Below are 17,814 nucleotides of genomic sequence, written 5' to 3' on the forward strand. Positions count from 1 at the left end.
ATGTAAGTAAAGTAACTGTGTATAAGTGTAAGTTATATTTAAAATAATTTACTTGTCCATGTAAGTATTGTGTAAAAGCATTTGAAAATACAAGGTCTGTAATGCTGCACTCCGATGTTCACTCCATTATTATACCATTATCATGCATAGTGGGTTATGTGGGTCATAACTTGTATGTAAAATTTTCTTCTGTATTAATATGTAACTTAATGTGTTTACTGTTCTTGTGTTAAGTAGGTCCCGATCCACGTTAAAAGTCCTACGTATGCGTCCCTTGTTCTGTATTGTATGGTGTATGGTGTAAGGGAATGGTGCAAAGTGGAGCCAGAATATATTGTGTTCATTTGTTAAAATCTAGATAAATGTTACAACGTTTTTGACATTTTTCTTACAATATTGATATAAACCCGCAACACACATACGGAATACAGATAATCGCTAAATTATTCATCTAAACCTGGAATATTTTTACACGGTTTACAAGTTATTGTTCCAGATTATAATCCGTTCTTTCTACCTTTAAATGTAAAATTTGAATGTTTTCAAATATTTAAAAAGTGTTTATTTTTCAATATCTGAGCCCTGCGTACTGCAGTAGACTGTAAAGCTAAAAAAGATATGCATTATATCACTGTTGTTACTTCACTTCGAACATTAGGTCTCTTCAAAAAAGTAAGCATATACAATATTACTAAGATGACAGCTACGACTCCAAGACTGATTATACCATACACCAAGGAATTCAATTCTTTCTCAGTACCTGTGGCTGTGTAAGAGTTACGATTCATCAGTGTATTGATTCTACGTATGTTATTCAGGTTGATTGAATCTGTGACTAAATCAAAAGAAAAAAAAAGGATTAAGGAAGGAAAAAGATGTTTCCGATCGCGAAGACGTATCATTGACATGCAACTATTAAACCTTTCTAGCATTTTTTTAAAATAAAAAATAAAAGATTCTTTTAACAGTAAAACACAATCCATCTTTTAACTCAGAAACATATTACATATATTTACAACGTACATGCACTAGTCAAAGTATAAGCAGAAATGTTTTTTAACAATATTTGTTTGAAATATTAGAGAATAATTTACTAATACTTTAAAGAATGATTTGACAAATAATCAAAAAACAAAATGATGATTTGCTCAGGGAGGTCATATTCTGTATCCTTTAGCAATTGCAAAATTAAGTAAAATCAAGAATGGAGCCACTCGCTAATATATAATTATTGACGCTTGAGAAGGGAGATATCACAAATTATCAGGTCTGAGAACGGTTGACACCCTCGGGCGCTTGCGTTTGACATTGACAACCTTACTAAGACCTGACAATTGGTGACGTCTCCCTTCTAAACAGTCCATAATAGTTTTATTATCCTGTAAAATCTAAATCATCAATAGAATAGAAAATAGTTATCAAACCTTTTGTTTTCACTTACTCTGCTCTGATTCCATAATTCCAAAATATGTTAACATACAACATTGACGTCATCTTTAGAATTAATTGTTTACTGATTCCGCATATTTAATTATTTTGCATGTATAATAATATAATTATATGAGTTATTTCCCATAAACCACTGCACTTGCATTCACAGCGTGACAACACATTTTTAACCCAACATGCTCGCTAAAGCTATTTCATTGTCATCTGAAGGATGGCAACAGTTGTCACCCTGCATTTGAGATAGACATCACGAATTGTCTCACCTCAAAGTTAATTCTGAAGGATAAATTAATAATAATTATTTTTTCCATGTCAAATTCAAACATTTAATAACTAAAATTCAGTGGCAAATCGGTGTTAGTTTAAAATATCAAAATATGAAAAAGAATGACTAATGAGAGTCTCATTTGCCTTCAAATTGCTCGTGTTCCCTACATCCGGTCACGTGATGACAACTCTCATATCTACAACTGCAGCGCCCCACACACTTACGACCAAACGATGGGTATGGACAGGGGGTCGAACAATTCAAACCATAGAATCCATCCCTGCACTCTAAAAAACAATTTGTATGCAAGGAGCAGTACAAACACACCATAATTAAATGCAATAAAATAGAAAGAACTGCGAACAGTACTATTGTTCTCCCGCGTACCTTCGTCAGTTTTCAAAAGTTAAGATATTCGTATGATTTTTAGCACTTATATTGATATTTATATGGATTCTCACACAACAATATTTATTTGGGAGAATAATGAGAGATAACTCTACACTTTTGGTAAAACTGGTGCTTTTCACTTTGAAAATCAACGGAAAAAGGATTTTTTTTTTTTAAATATTTCTAAAACCATTTTTTCCCAGTAAAACAAATTCCATTTTACTGGTAACATGGACTGTCATTTCACAAATTAGGGATATTTTACTATTTAGCACTGGTATTAAAATAATTAATCAATTACAATTGAACTGTTTTTTGTTTTAAACAATTTTTAAATGGTTTAGAAATCATCCCTGCAAACGATGTTTACTAGTTCCTCAGTAAACGATGTTTACTGAGGAACATCAATATTATGAATTCATAAAATGTAGACGCATATCTAGAGTAAACGTGCATAGTCCTTCATTAATATTGAGAATACATACGAATGCATTTATTTAAGGTATCATTCCACAGAAACCCGAAACAACAGATGCCAGCTCCTGATGGTCTGAAATAAAAAAAAAAAAAACAATTTTACGCCATATAACCAATAACCATCTGTGTAAGTAAGTATAATGGAAAGGCTTGGGAAACTTTTTTTAATATTCAGGACAGACTTCATGTGAGGGAAAAAAGTTCATATGACGTTTATTTTGATTTAGCATTCAGAGTCATTTTATATTTTGTAAAGTGGTAGAAAATGCATATGTTTATAAGAGGGATTGTGAAAGGGAGAACATCATATTCTATCAATGTTCTAGAAATCTGATATTAGTGTTCTTTACAAACAAAATATGACTCAAAATATACCCATGCTTCTTTTTTGTAATAACGGCCCTAGACTCGTCTATTTTATACATTTTCAGTAATCTTTATTATATCTAAAGTAATAGAAATTGTGTTACTCACCCATCGCATCTTTGTGAAGTTGATCCAAGCCACTCTAAAGTTCAAATGCATACATATGTGGTATTTCATTATTAAATAAACAAACAGAGAGCAAATATCTTCATACCTGCATGCAGTTTCTCAAAGGTCATAGGTCATTATTTGACCGAATCACCAGGCGCAATAGTACATAACTTGTATAATACTTGCTCTCCTCGACAATTCAATACATTGAAGAATGTTTTTTTTTTTCGTGTTTAGATTGTACAAAATACGAAAGTTAAATAATAATTGTTTTATTTATGATGTAAACAGCATTTTGTACACTTCTTTGGTGATCGATTTTACATAATTCACAATACATGGCAGTAGTTTCATGTCAGCTAAACAGTTTTAACATTTACCTTTTTTTCTTTTCGACCTTTCGTTTAATGCTCATTAAAAATTCTGAATACTATTGTATAATTTTTCATCATTGAACTTCACTCCGGACAAATTTGCTTATCTACTTCAAAATATTATTTATATATTCATAACTACTGGCTGTAAGGACAATAATAAGTCTATATCCCTCAAGACTGCAGCTATTTTCCGGGGCACATCGGAGTGGAATAGTTCCAATCGATGGTGGTGATAAATTGCTGTTATCCTCATAGCCTGTAATTAAGTGTTGAAGTATACCGCAGCTGACTTAATTTGTGTTACGTCACAATCTATACCTCACTGTATGCCGCTAAAGGGCTTCAAATTAGGCTCAGGGCCATACAGCAGTGATGGTTCTTTATCGTGCAAACGCCTACCGTGTCACGGGACTTATATATTAAAACTCTTATAAGAAAGACCCGTGACTTTCACGTTGTTATAAAACATATTTTTTTTATTTCTGCGATGGACATTTGGAAAGATGATTAAGCAGGACAGTGGCTGATTTTGCAAATCCATGTCTTTTTTTATGAAAAGGTGAAATACTTTCGATACAATGACCTTGTCAGCAAATACAATTAACGTTGAGTTAAATGCTGATTGACGTTTTCATACTAATTGTTAGTCAATTATTTATACACTGAATTGACGACACTTTTTCCGGTATTTCCCGATCATGACAAGGAGCACTTGACGAGTGTGTTCAGCAGGGGATGCTTACTCCTTTATGGCACTTGATCCCACCTCTGATGTTTCGGAGGTCCATGTTTCCTCTGCTCCTATTTTGTATTGTTTTATGGACTCTGATGTTGAATTCTGTTCGTTATCTCCATATCCTTCTTTCTGTGGGTTTTATTTCATATCAAATTTTTGTAATTTCAGGAGTATAAAGAATATATGATTAATCATATGCAGTTTTGCATAATTATAAAACAATGCAATGAAAAAATGGAGAAATAATCTCTCGTAAAATCTAGATTCAAAATAATAATAACAATCAAAATTTACCCTGTCTTATAGATACATTAAATGTGCGATTTAAGCAAAAAATATTTTTGTGATTTAGAAGAGAAAACATTGTCTTACCATTTGATGAATTAAGGCTCGTTGAGTCTGGCAGTTGATATTCTTCATTCTCTAATAAATGTTTTATAGAAGAAGAATAACATTAATTATGAATAGGAAAACGCATTAAAATATTATGAAATGTAATATTTCATTTTTTTCTATACAATAGGCTGCATACATGTTATTGTCTGAAATAAGGTAAAATTTACTTTAATGTCATTCTATACACAACCAATTTGCTTGATGAGGTCTATATTCTAACACTTGTGATTATTTTCGTACGTCTTAAATATTCTTCATTTCTTACTTTACCCATTGCGGTGTACTTAAAAAAGAGAGAAATCATCTCTCGTGAGTCTTAATTCAAATAGTAACAATTATTTAAAAACTAGAAAATCTGCCATTACAAGCAATAGCGTATGTCGCCTCGAACCGGAAATTAGAAATACCTCTGTGTTTCGTTCTGTTTTATTCAAAGAAGCTTTAATACATGGCTCGTTGTGAGGAGATACCAGTTTTGACAGACAGAATTGTCGATTAGCAAACGTTTTGAATTTCTCAAAAATCTTTTTGTTTGTTTTATTTCTGATTGAGTGAACATGAAATATATCCGAACGCAGATGTTTAAACATGTGTAACTACATGTAAAACTTATCAAGGCCACGGAATATCCTTATATATGAGCATTGGGGAAACTTAGATTTTTCATTTAACAGAATATAACTGTGAGACAAGAAGTAATTTTTTTTTATCTTTGCTCATCTGTACAAATGTTTGCCGATTAACTAATGCTTCAAAGGCAAACAAACTTTAGAGAATTTTTTTGGTCTTTAGAAGATTTATGATCCGTGAGAGGGCGACTACGGGTTAGGAAAAATAATTTCTTGTTTTTATCTAGAAGCACTTACATGTTTCTATAAGGGGGAGGGGTAGTAAAAATGTACACTAGCTTTCTTGACTTTACATGTGTTAAATAACAGACTTATTATTTTAATTTTATTTTTGGTTTATTAGTTTAGAAATTATAATAAAAGGAACGCTGGTTTACTAAATACAACCGATTCTTCATCAATATTTCTCAAAAGTTTCATGGCAAATGTCCAAAGAATCAGTGAGAACACTTAAGGTCAAAAATCTATACTTTTCCATTAAAAAGGATACCCTTTTTGAACCTGAAAGTCTTCACTGCATAAATGCATGAAGTGGAAAGTATAAGGACCATTGTCCCAGCCATATACGAAAACCACCCCGTTCGGAGCGAATTCCTAATTACTTTTCTACATATATAAATGTAAGTCACGATGCAGTTTGAGTAAAATTTGTAACCATGTATATCCATAATTGACAATGTTCGAATCCAAACATTCCAATAAAGCATACTTCCACGTATTTTCAATTAGTATGCATTTCCTCCGCTCGTGTAATTAACCATTCTTAGCCTCCTAAGCCCTCCATCTTATACATATTCATACATGATACCGAGACAATAAATTATGTTGCACTCTGCCACTACTGTGACCTTATTAGTTAAACAAATTTTAATTTCATGAAATAATAAAATGATGTAAATCACATTAAATGGTTATGTAATCATAACCTAATTAAAATTTGATACATAATTATGAATATTTGATTATTTACCCCGATAATATTTTAATCAATATCAATTAATAATAATTCCCATTAATTTTCCCATTAATGATGTAAATAATTTTAAACCAACCTATACCATGTTGTCTGAGACCGCAATACAGAAACATATAAAATATGTGTTTATTCATTAAAAAAGGAAGGTGGAGGAAGGGAAGTTGATAAAAATTGTAGAAAAATTTCCAGTGAGTTAATTCTTCGGCGTCCTGAAAGAAAGTGGCGACCCACGCTATCTCTAAAGAGACGCACTTTCAGTCTCCCGCGAAGCGATTCTATTGATTCTATCTTGCGGCATTCACATAACTTACCATATAAGAAGATGCTATTGAAATGAAGCTGGAGTATATCCAAAGAGCGATACTCCAGCATTTAGGAAAGAAATACATTATCAATATGCATAAAGTATCTTAAGGAACCTTAAAATTCTTTTTTTTTTATTTCTAGATATTATAAAAAAAAAAAAAAAAAAAAAAAAAACGTTTTTGTGATTTAGAGGGAAAAATCTGAAAAACTGCCTTACCGTTTGATGAATTTAGACTCGTTGATTCTGAAGGCTGATAATCTGCATTTTCTATAATTTGATAGAAGATAATTTATATTACTCGGAAAGAGTAAATGCGTAGAACATTGAAATAAATTTTGTCAAGACAGTAGTAAAATGAAATTTGAAAATAGGAATTGACTACTTATTCAATAAGAAGTCCACTTGCTTTTTGATTTCTTTGTGTGATCTCTGCAACCGGAAACATGATTGCAATACTCAATTCCACAGTTACAGTTCCCCTCACATTTCCAGCCAAATGATGGAAATGGACAAGGAGTAGAGCAATTTACTCCATAGAATCCATCAGTACAACCTTACAATTACGTTAATAACGAATATGAAGAACATCTGAATACATAAACACTGATTGCATGCAATATTATTTAATATGTAGAGTACATACTGATACAAGCATTCAGCGTATCATTCCACGTATACCCGTAACAACAGATGAGATCTCCTGAAGGTCTGAAAAAATATTTAACTGCTCTGTATACTGGAAAATCACATATTTTCCAATGATTAGATTTTCATCTGTTGAGGAAAAATTAATTGTCCGAGAGGATTTGATCTCGTCGATAAGAAGAAACATTATATTGAAGTGTGAAATTTAAGCAGATTTTGTGTAGGATATTAGTATGAACAACAAAAAAGAAAACCTTCCACGATAATAAGTGATTTCACAATATCCAACAATTATCAGAATAAGTGAAAGTTCAAAAGTAAATACTTTGATTGATTTACCTTCAAACAATTATATGTATGAAAGTTTAGATCATTACATGTATTCTTTATGTAAATTGAATAATTAGGATCATACATGCTATATAAAAAAATATATAACTCACCCTTCACATTGTTCTAAAGTTGATGGAAGCCAAAGAAATGTTGAAATCATTGCTGAAAAAAGTATATGTTCAAGGCAATTGCTGCATTGCAAAATAACCATTTTCTGTTCTTTACAATCTCTATCTAATAATTACAGATGGCCGATTTCATTTTCCATCCCTGGTGCGTAACTTCAAAAGTAAACAAATAATATGATTTAAAATCCTATATAGTAGTTATGTCCTGTTTATGTAACGAATATTTTTAAGGAAATACAATTAAATAAAATGCCTTTTTTAAGTGTTCAGTTCAATTTGTATTGGATTTTTAAAGTTTTTCCTACAGAATTCTACAAATATTTTAGAATACAATGTATATAAATTTTAAATGCTTCATTGTTGGGACTATTTGTTTATTAAGTTGAAATTGAATGTGTAAGTCTTATTTGTGAAATATTACGGTATGATTCATGAAAAGATAATCAAATCATGAACAATTAGGTTTTGAGAACAATGAAATACCTCTTATATTTGAAATATCCACTCTTCTAAAAGGGAAATAAGCTTGTTTTCTCCATTTGGAATAACAGAAAGAATATTGCCAAGTCAGGCAGGATGGTTTTCTATATCGTGTACTTACTTCAAAATAACCTTATAGATACGGAAATTAAATCAGGATAAATGTTTTTTTGTCATCTCGCCCAAGCAAAACTACTAGCTTCGTTTGAATAACAGCAAAGAGATAAACACAACTTGAATTGAAAAAAGGTCATTAATTAACATAATGACGAAACTACTAATGCAGTATAATACTAATTGTAAGAAAAGTTAATAACACTCCATATTAAGCAAAGTCAACTTAATGTACTTTGTAAAACTTTACAATATATACACTCTGAGGAACATCTGACTAGTTCAATGATTATTGCAAAATCAAAGGTGGGGACCAATAAAACAGCCAACACAAAATTAACAAGTTTTCAGGTTTGGGAGGGTGGCGGGTGAAAACATTAATTCGCTAATTTTCTACTACCGTAGTACTTCAGCTTCTGTTTACAAACTTTGTGACCTATTGCACTGCGACCTAGCGGTGGCTTTTTCTTAGACAATTCAAGTCAACGCATTTGTTTAAAAATGAACGGAAAATAATTATTAATATGTTTCATAGGAATAAAAAATTAATTAAATGAAGCCACTTTAAACCTGTCTACTCCAGATTTTGCATATTTCAAAACATTGCCTAATACGACTTAAACTTTTAATCCCTTTAATGTAATAAATTATTTTTAAAAAATCGGATTTTGTCAAATATTACCTATTTGTGTGAAACCAGTGGTCTTCAGTAACACATTTTTTTTATTGTTATATACATGAATACAGTGTATTATCATTATAATTTAATTCCTATCCCAGTTTTGTGATTTCAAGGGTGCACAGGATCCACCCGAGCATAAATCAACATGGTGTTTCGATTCCTTATGTAAGTATGATAGTATTGGGTGCACAGAAAGAGGCCTATGGAATGTCATTTGAATGTATTAGAGTTCAAATAATACAAAAGTATACCATATTTAATGTGCTTGGAATTTTTGACATAAAGCTGCAATATTTGTGTGTAGCAAAATAGGGGTCCTATCACCAATTCCTCTTATTTTTTATTTTGTTTTAATGTCCTCACTGGAGTTGCAGGAATTGGTGGTAAAATTAAAGATATTATTATCATATACTTTTAATCTTGAAAGTAAATCAAACAAAGAATCCTTTGGCACTTGTCAGATATGGTTAGCGATGCAAACTGATGTATTTCTCATAATCTGGGAAAAGTATGAAAAGTTAGTTAAAAGCTTTCTTTGAAGTAGAACTCTTTTATATACATGTAAGTCTGGTATTATAGATTTTAATGAATCACAGGATTCATTTTAACCTACAAGGTTTTGAAAGAACTTTATTCGGTAGTAACCAAAATTTGCCCCCCAAATCAAACTTTGATGGAGATATATTTAATTAAGTTCTTAAACAGGGGAGTATACGCTGAATTCAAAGCACTGAATATTTTCATAAGTAATGACGCCATATGTATGTAATGACGTCACAAACATGACGTAAATTTCGGTTTTTATGAATTTTACAGAAAACTGTACACATTTCGTCGATATTTTGAGAAAAAGTCACCGAGCGCATGTGTGTTCAGGATCAATATTTTGATATAATGTGTAGAATGTTAATATCAATGAAATATGTCAATATTGTTCCTGAACAAAATTGCGCTCTATAAATTTTTAAGCTAAACTTGTTTAAATTTTGTCCAGTTTGTCCTCTTTCTGTAAAAGGATATAAAATCGGACTTGTTTGTGACGTCATAAAAACAAAATTGTGAATACACTGCTTTGACACTATAATATTTTCTGTTAATTTATATTTCTCATACAATTTATTGAATTCGGCACATTTCAGGAAGTTTACAAAATTTGACTTTTATGGGGGCAAATATATGCAAAATACCGCATATAGTTCTTTAACAATCTTTCCATGCACGTGTGTTATTGTAATACAGAAAAATAATGTATAAAAAATAGGCAGCATGCCCTTTGTTTATTTATTGTCAAAATTTAACTTGAAAATACGATAGTTATAATCTTACAACAAAGCTTTTTGAGAAACGTGATGACTCTTCAATTGTCATCTTATTTTACTTATGTAAAAATATACCTTCATCACCTGTAAACAGAGTTTATTTCTCTCCGTTGATTCAATACGTAAGATAATGCTCTACACATGGACAATTTCTTAAAGGAGGTTCATGTAAACTATTGACAAACAAGTTGATGAAACAAGAATATAATTTTGTCAGTTATTTGGTCGATACAACGACTTTGTCAGCAAAAACAATTTATCTTTGAGTCAATTGATGACTGTCATTTTTCATGCTAATTTTAAGTCCATTATACGTAATTAACGACGGGATTTTCCGTTATTACTCGATGATGACACGGTTTAACGTTAATTTTTGACTCAGGTTGAAAATTGACCCGGGGTAATTTTTCAACGTTGCATACTTAGACCAAAGGTATTGAATTTAGACCCCAGTCCGCTGAAAACTAAGCTGGGTCGTGGAATTTTGATCATGAAACCGGTTCTAAATTCAACAGTATAAAAACAAATATTTATGACTTGGTTTCCACAATTGTGATTTAATCCATATGCGTCGGGAACAGGGAGGGAGGGATGCTTAGCTCCCCTCTCCCACTTTAGAAATTTAAAATCACCAATTTTTCCAGAAGTCAGTAACATGAAAACGTACAACTTTTATACAATCTAAACAAGCATTCCTCGCGGCAAATTAAGAACTATACATTTTTACATCATATACAGCTATTTTCTCAATAAAAATGGAACTCGGGAATTTTAGTATCTTGTGATAGGTCATCAACGAAAATCACTTTGTTGAAATCACTCTGATTCTACCTAAAAGTATCCTGAAGTTGATATTAAAGGAAAGCTGGAGTTCCTTATCGACATGGTTTCTGCAGTCTTATGAGACCAAGTTTTCTTTCAAAACTTGCAATTTCTATGTGCTCCTTTTTTGCCCGATTTTAACATTTCTATGAAGCAGAATCAGAATATGTTTTAAATACGTTACATGAAAAGAAGAAAATAAGTGCAGTGGGGTTCAACTCAACATTTAGATGCACTGATGTCGTATGATCAAGTAACAATAGTTACTTTAGTTCATATGTCGACTCGATATATCCTAGTGAACTTAAGTTTAAATTAAGTGTCATGTTTGGAAGTATTACTGACTATGGAAGATGAAGGCAAACAGAAACCATACTGTAAAAAAAGAATGATTTCTTCTTTTTTTTCCAAAATGAACTTTCCGTATTCGTAAAGTAATATTCCACTATCTCCTGTCTGGTATGGCGGGTAAAACGTTGCAATATAATACTATTTTGTAAATCAAATTCAAAATTTTTGGTTTTTCTTTTTCTAAATCATGTCATTCCTATTCCATAAAATGTGATTCCTATTCGATTAGTTTTTATTCTTCTGAGAAAAAAAAATGCTATTTCTATTCGAGAATTCATCACCTTTAAGTTGTTATTTTATTCAAAAATATGATTCCTAATTGTGTCATTTCTCTTCGATTATAAAATGATTTATTTTCGATAATCATGTTAAACATGTCATTCCTATTTAATTAGAATAGATTTATTTTTTTTAGCTAATCATTGTCGTACTTTTACATTTTCAGACCAGTAGACATTACAGATAATCTTTATTTTGTATTAAAATCACAGTATTGGGTAAAGTAGTAATGTCGCACATATGACTGCATGAAATGAAAAAAAGACGCAAAGTTATGGGCACTCGATTTAGACTCATTAATAATGAAACAATTTGATTTGTTTTATATTTTGTCAATTTGTCTTTAGATTTATTAAATTTATATTGCAGACAAAATTCCAAATTAATATAATTTATGTTTATAAATCAGTTGGATTTCAACAATGAATACACTTGCCCACTGTAGTTTGCAAGAAAGACAACATTATCAGTTTTAAAATTCTAGAATTGCTGAAATTATAAAAAGATATTACAAAATTCAAAACTAAAGATTGGTTTATGACAGGTTCACTTTCGTATAAATATATTGAGGAAATATACATGTAGCCAGCATTTCCCGAATATGACTGTAAGGGAAAGATATTGGAATTAAATTGAATGTCCTTTTTCCGTGTCAGTCGTTAGTTCAAACATCTTCCTGATGTTATATTATTGTATACAATCTCATATTTGTACATGTATATATATTAGGAGATATCTCTGAGGTCACTTGATTTGTTTATTTTTGCGGCAGTCATTTGTTTGTCTTTGACTAAAAGTAGACTCACATTTTTCACAAATGTTCCATATATAGCGTGTATATTAGAGATAAAAGTTTAAATAAATTACATCAAAACGTGTAATTGTATGTATTGCGGGATGTAAAAAATGTTTCTGGACTAAAGCTATAAAATTATGAACATTTTTAAATTAAAGTGAGTTGTAAATGTTGTCACAGGTATTTTTTGTTAGGTCTACACTACCTCGAATACGACGTGTTATCTACCTGAGCGTGTTACTTAGATCAATTCTTTTGATTTGAGCATTTTGTCATCTAAAATCACGTTAATTTACTTTTGTGATGTCGCAGAAACTTTCACTAACAGTTGCAATTTTTACCCAGTTCTCTAAGATGTAAGAACATTTATAGCATTTTTATAGCATGCAAAAACAGTTAAGAAAAATATGATGACATCAAAAGGGGAAATAAAGGCGTCTGCATATCTTTTTTTTCGAAAAAAAAACAAAAGAGATTAAACGATAAAACAGATCCACAGTATAAATCGATTTACAGTTAGGAAGTCAAAGGTCAATCATGTTTAAAATATATGTTTAGGTCCAATTATGTAATAAAAATCAGCTCTTCTGGACATTGTCAGATCATATATTCAAAATGGAATCAGGTCGTTATTAAACTTCATGTAATTCGTAAAGATTTGTAAACTGAGGCGGAGGAAGAGAGTATTGAAGCATTTTAAATAATGAGGAGGTCATACATTGTACGTAATAAAAGTAAAAAAAAATGTTGATGGCATAGGTTGATCATATAATTTACAAATACTGACTGGGGTTGAAGGCAATATGTTAGCTTTGTGGCAACGCACTTTGAAAAAAATTACGCACTTTGAAAAAAAAGTGCGTTAAAATTGGGACAAAACGCATTTTGAATTTTTTTTTCAAAGTGCGTTAAATTTGGGACAAACTCAACGCACTTTAAAAAAAAAATTCAAAGTGCATTAAGAGTGTACATAAACATTTCTTACCTTGGGACATATAACGCACTTTGAAAAAAAAATATGCATAAAACAAAAAACCAAAAAATACATAGATTTTAATAATTGAGAGAATCAACTTTTATATCAATTCTATCTTTCGAAAAACATTTTAATTTACATGTATTCATTTAATCTCATTGGGAACAAGGAGAAGGCGAGTAGAAGGTCTCTCAGCCCACTTTTTTTATACAGTGTACATAGTCGTCAGAAGCAAATTGAAAGTGAACACCCCCCTCAAAAGCAAGCCCCGATTCTCAATGCCTCTATATCTTTGCAAAACATTTGAGTTCCTAAGAACCCTACCCCTCCCGGTACCGATGCTTATGCTACACCCAAATATATGTATTTGCATAACTGGTATGACGTTGAAACTTTCAATAAATTATACTTTACATATAAAATGCATGCAAACTGCAAAACTTACGTAAAACATTTCAGAGAGAAATTAAAATCGCTCACCTTCACATCCTGAAGTGACCTCATCACCAAAGAGTTATCAAACAGCTTCAATTATTTATCATACCCAAGATTTGCTTTTACATTGACCAAGTCATACATATTTTTTTCAAAGTGCGTTGATATGGTCGATATTAACGCACTTTGTAAAGAAATTTTAGTTTTTCAAAGTGTGTAATTTTTCAAAGTGCGTTGTAACATAGCTTCAATGGATGAAATATTGTCAGACAGGGAGCGAAGGATGGTTTTTCATCCCAAGGAGGCTTACATAATCTATCCTTCCCAAAACACCTTAAATGATAACTTTGTCATATGAAAATCAGTTTATACGAAACGCATTCTGTTTTGAGCAAACTATCTACATCTTGTATGTAGACCTAGAGTATATATTTTATAATTTTGTAAATGTCAGTCTTCACAAGTGATATTTATAAACTACAGTGATTTTTAGCTTACCTGAGCCAGATGCTTAGTGAACTTTCTGATAAAAAGTATTGGTGGTGTTGATGAAATCCTTAATTGCTTTTACGCCTGTGTCAAAAAACAAACCACTCAAAATTTATCTAAGATACAATTTTAAATAATCCACAGTCCAATCACGAATTATTTTTCAGCTACACCAAATTATGACAGATATTTTTTATTCAAAGTACAGTAAATACACTCATGTTTATAAAATCTAAACTCAATTGAACATCACAAATACAAACTATTTGGTGTTATTCAACTTTCCTTTCTTCTATTTTGAAATTTGAAATCAACTATGATGTATTCTTTATAAACATGTGCATTCTGAAAATTAAAAGGGGGCGGGAGTCTATACGATGAAATAATGGGAATGTACATTTGTTGACTGATGGAATAGGTAAGGAAAAAGGAATGTTCAAAATGGTTGTTTTCTAAATACTTTTTTCTTATTAACAAGTTGAATATCTTTGAAACACTAATCAATAAATAAATTACATGTACGTAAATCTGTTGGTCACATGACAATAAATTGTTTGTGTAGTGAAAACAATATACATCAAATGACCAACCCCATTTACATCCCGCTTAAAGTTTTAAAATGATACCTTATTTCTAAATTAAAAACATTTTACGGCAGATTATGTGGATGAGATAATCGCAAATGGTTTTTCATCATCATATGTAAATAGGACTCTGCGAAGGAACGCTATTTAAGGTTATGCATAATATATATACATTTGTGTAGCTTTCTTCGAGCAAAAATCAACCGGTCTTTGCAATACATCTATAACAGCAATATTTACATATTTTATTTCTGTAATATACACTCTGTAGAAATATTTATTTCTTTGATAGCTGTGAAGAAATTTTTATTTATGCGATTAAAAAGTTGTTCAATCTAATTTTAGATAAAAAATGTTATTTTCTTTTGACAAATGCATCACATTACTACTTTAAAAAATACCTTTGCTGGTTGTCGTCAGAATGGAATAGCTTCTATTTGTTATTGGTTTAATCCAGGTTTCTGGTGGAGTCAATAAACCTGATAATGTATTTAGGGAGGTAAAGCGAGCAGAAGCCGATTCAAGATAAATAAATTCAATCATAAAATGTTTAGTTTCATTCTTGATTTTAAAAAGTCGAAAGAAAAAAAAAATAAATCTGACCTGAAGAAAATTTCAAGAACTCATTTGCTACCTCTAAAAAAATTTTCATGAAACAATAGAAACAAAACATTATTATATTTAGATTAATTTCTGCTCTATGCTTTAGTTTCCCTGAGATACTTAACTAAAATATTACTGAATAACTCAGCATGTACACGGAAACAAATTGTAACACATTAGATATTTGCCTAATGTTCAAAATGTTAGAAACTTGTTTTAGTATTAATGTTACCCATGCATCCTTTAAAGGGATTACAGTGCTGTTCAGTACAGTTGCATTGTAACTGGCATCCTTCTCCATAGCCAGGGTATCGACAGTTGTTCTCACAATAATCACCAAACCTCCCTCGGTCACATCCGTCTGAAAACATAAAATTATCATGTTCTCTAGAATTTAGTTCTTTCATCTTCTAAAATTAGCAATAAATGTATTGAAAACACATGCTTTAGTACTTGAATAATTTCTTTTGCAGCCGTGAGCATGGTGACATTCTTCAACAGAGCAATTACACACGAACTTGCAGTACAGGCCAAAATATGGTGGATGGCATGTAGATCTGCAATCTGTACCATAAAAATCCTTCATGCAAGCTGTCAACAGACATTAAGACATTAACATGCATTAAGTTATGATCCAGTATCTGACATTTCATTCATAAAATGAGAACATTTAGCTATTATAAAGTTACAAACGTATGCATTCACTCAGTGCCTTGTTCCATATAAATTCACTGCAACATCTTGGTCCATTTATCCTGATAAGCAAAATATTCACATGTAAATAGTGACATAAATAGATGTAACCACTGTATAATTTTTTTGGTGATTTGCCTCCTCACAAACAATAAGCGCTATTTAGAAAATATTTTCAATGCATCAAAATAAATTTTCATTTTATATAAATTGCACATGTTAAAGCTTTAAATTTCTTCTTACCCTTGGCACATCCGTGACGTACAAACTAGAAAATAATGAAATAGACAGTATGCAACGAACATCAACGGTGATGGCAGAAAAAGATCCATGCCACCACGTTTGATTTTTTATTATTTCCTTGTCTGATTTATAACTGCTAAAGTGATGTAAAAATTGTCTATGTCTGTACGTGACATGTCAATTAACATGGCATATTTGATCTCTAAAATAAGCTTTAACTGACTATGTTTTTATTGTGAATAATTTATACGGCATGATATTTTTTAAAAGCTTCTTTAGTCTTTAGAGGTGCATCGATACATATTTAAAGACATTGTGTGTGTAATATTATTAGTAATATATTGATACATTATTGTATAACAATATACCAGTAATAAGCTGCAAATACCCAATACTCGGCACTTAATGGCATTGAGCATTGATGGATCTTTTCCGAGCCAATTCCTACTGCGACTTGAGATCTTGGTTTATACTCTCTCATAACAGGACGGTTTTCACGTTTCACATTTGTATCAAACCCGCGATGTAAGGATCAAATCCTTTTTTCCTTTTTAATAGCATTTAGAATTCAAAACGGGGCGGATTCAAAGAAAAAATACAAAATAATTTCTTCAACAAAACTATAACTATAGCGAATTCAAAACGGAACAAAAGTATTTGCAATTGTGAAAGGATGAAATAAACCGTGTTTACAACACTTTAACATAAAGGTATGAGGAATCTGGACGATGACAATCTTCGTAATATTATTTTCAAATAATTTAAAATAAAAGAAAATTGTTTTGTTACTGTGTGAAGTTTCATTTCATTCAATTTAATAGAGATCAATATAATTCATTTTAAAATAAAAATGTTTTGTGACCACGGAGTATACCTAACGGCAATATATGTAACGTCAAAAAGAGCATGAAGCATTTCTCAAAATTATTATGGCTACGAGTATACATGTAGTCCTATACTTATCAAATTAAAATTTTTTTCTCTCTATTGACATTTTATCCAACAATTCATCTAGTTGTATAATTTCTTTTGTTAATAATGTTTTCATTTTTTTAATCACTTACAATGTAATTGATTTTTCACAAGATCAGCAACTGTGATCGAATCGCATTTGACTTTCTACAGTGTAGGACGTTCCAACTTTTAAAACAGCTAAGATTTCTTCACAGATTGTTCTCGTCTGATACAGATTCTTTATTATATAAATACCACATGTACCACATACTTACATATTCACAACTCACTTGTGACATATATTTATTTTGTAATTCGTTACCATTTTTAAAGTTTAAATAGAATTTTTCTCGTGTATTGACGACAACACTTCTCAAATTGGTTTATTTTCAACGAAACAAATAAG

The 17,814-nt window shown here is 30.9% G+C and overlaps 3 long non-coding RNA genes across 3 annotated transcripts; all 3 read right to left on the bottom strand.

Annotated features, from left to right (window-relative positions):
* Window positions 1-1,156: 1,156 nt before the first annotated feature.
* Window positions 1,157-3,184, bottom strand: LOC134265647 (uncharacterized). The gene is made up of 3 exons (XR_009991793.1): window positions 3,059-3,184; window positions 2,593-2,657; window positions 1,157-2,004 (listed from the first exon to the last, which is right to left on the bottom strand). It is a non-coding gene; the product is annotated as an uncharacterized LOC134265647 (long non-coding RNA).
* A 3,710-nt stretch (window positions 3,185-6,894) lies between these two features.
* On the bottom strand, window positions 6,895-7,725 carry LOC134265648 (uncharacterized). The gene is made up of 3 exons (XR_009991794.1): window positions 7,571-7,725; window positions 7,126-7,190; window positions 6,895-7,035 (listed from the first exon to the last, which is right to left on the bottom strand). It is a non-coding gene; the product is annotated as an uncharacterized LOC134265648 (long non-coding RNA).
* An 8,259-nt stretch (window positions 7,726-15,984) lies between these two features.
* LOC134265649 (uncharacterized) lies at window positions 15,985-16,479 on the bottom strand. The gene is made up of 3 exons (XR_009991795.1): window positions 16,455-16,479; window positions 16,212-16,273; window positions 15,985-16,109 (listed from the first exon to the last, which is right to left on the bottom strand). It is a non-coding gene; the product is annotated as an uncharacterized LOC134265649 (long non-coding RNA).
* Window positions 16,480-17,814: the final 1,335 nt, after the last annotated feature.

The sequence above is a fragment of the Saccostrea cucullata genome, unplaced genomic scaffold (genome assembly GCF_032062105.1).
Source record: "Saccostrea cucullata isolate Sc308-1 unplaced genomic scaffold, CSIRO_AGI_Scuc_v1 ctg9847, whole genome shotgun sequence".
Classification (NCBI taxonomy): domain Eukaryota; kingdom Metazoa; phylum Mollusca; class Bivalvia; order Ostreida; family Ostreidae; genus Saccostrea; species Saccostrea cuccullata.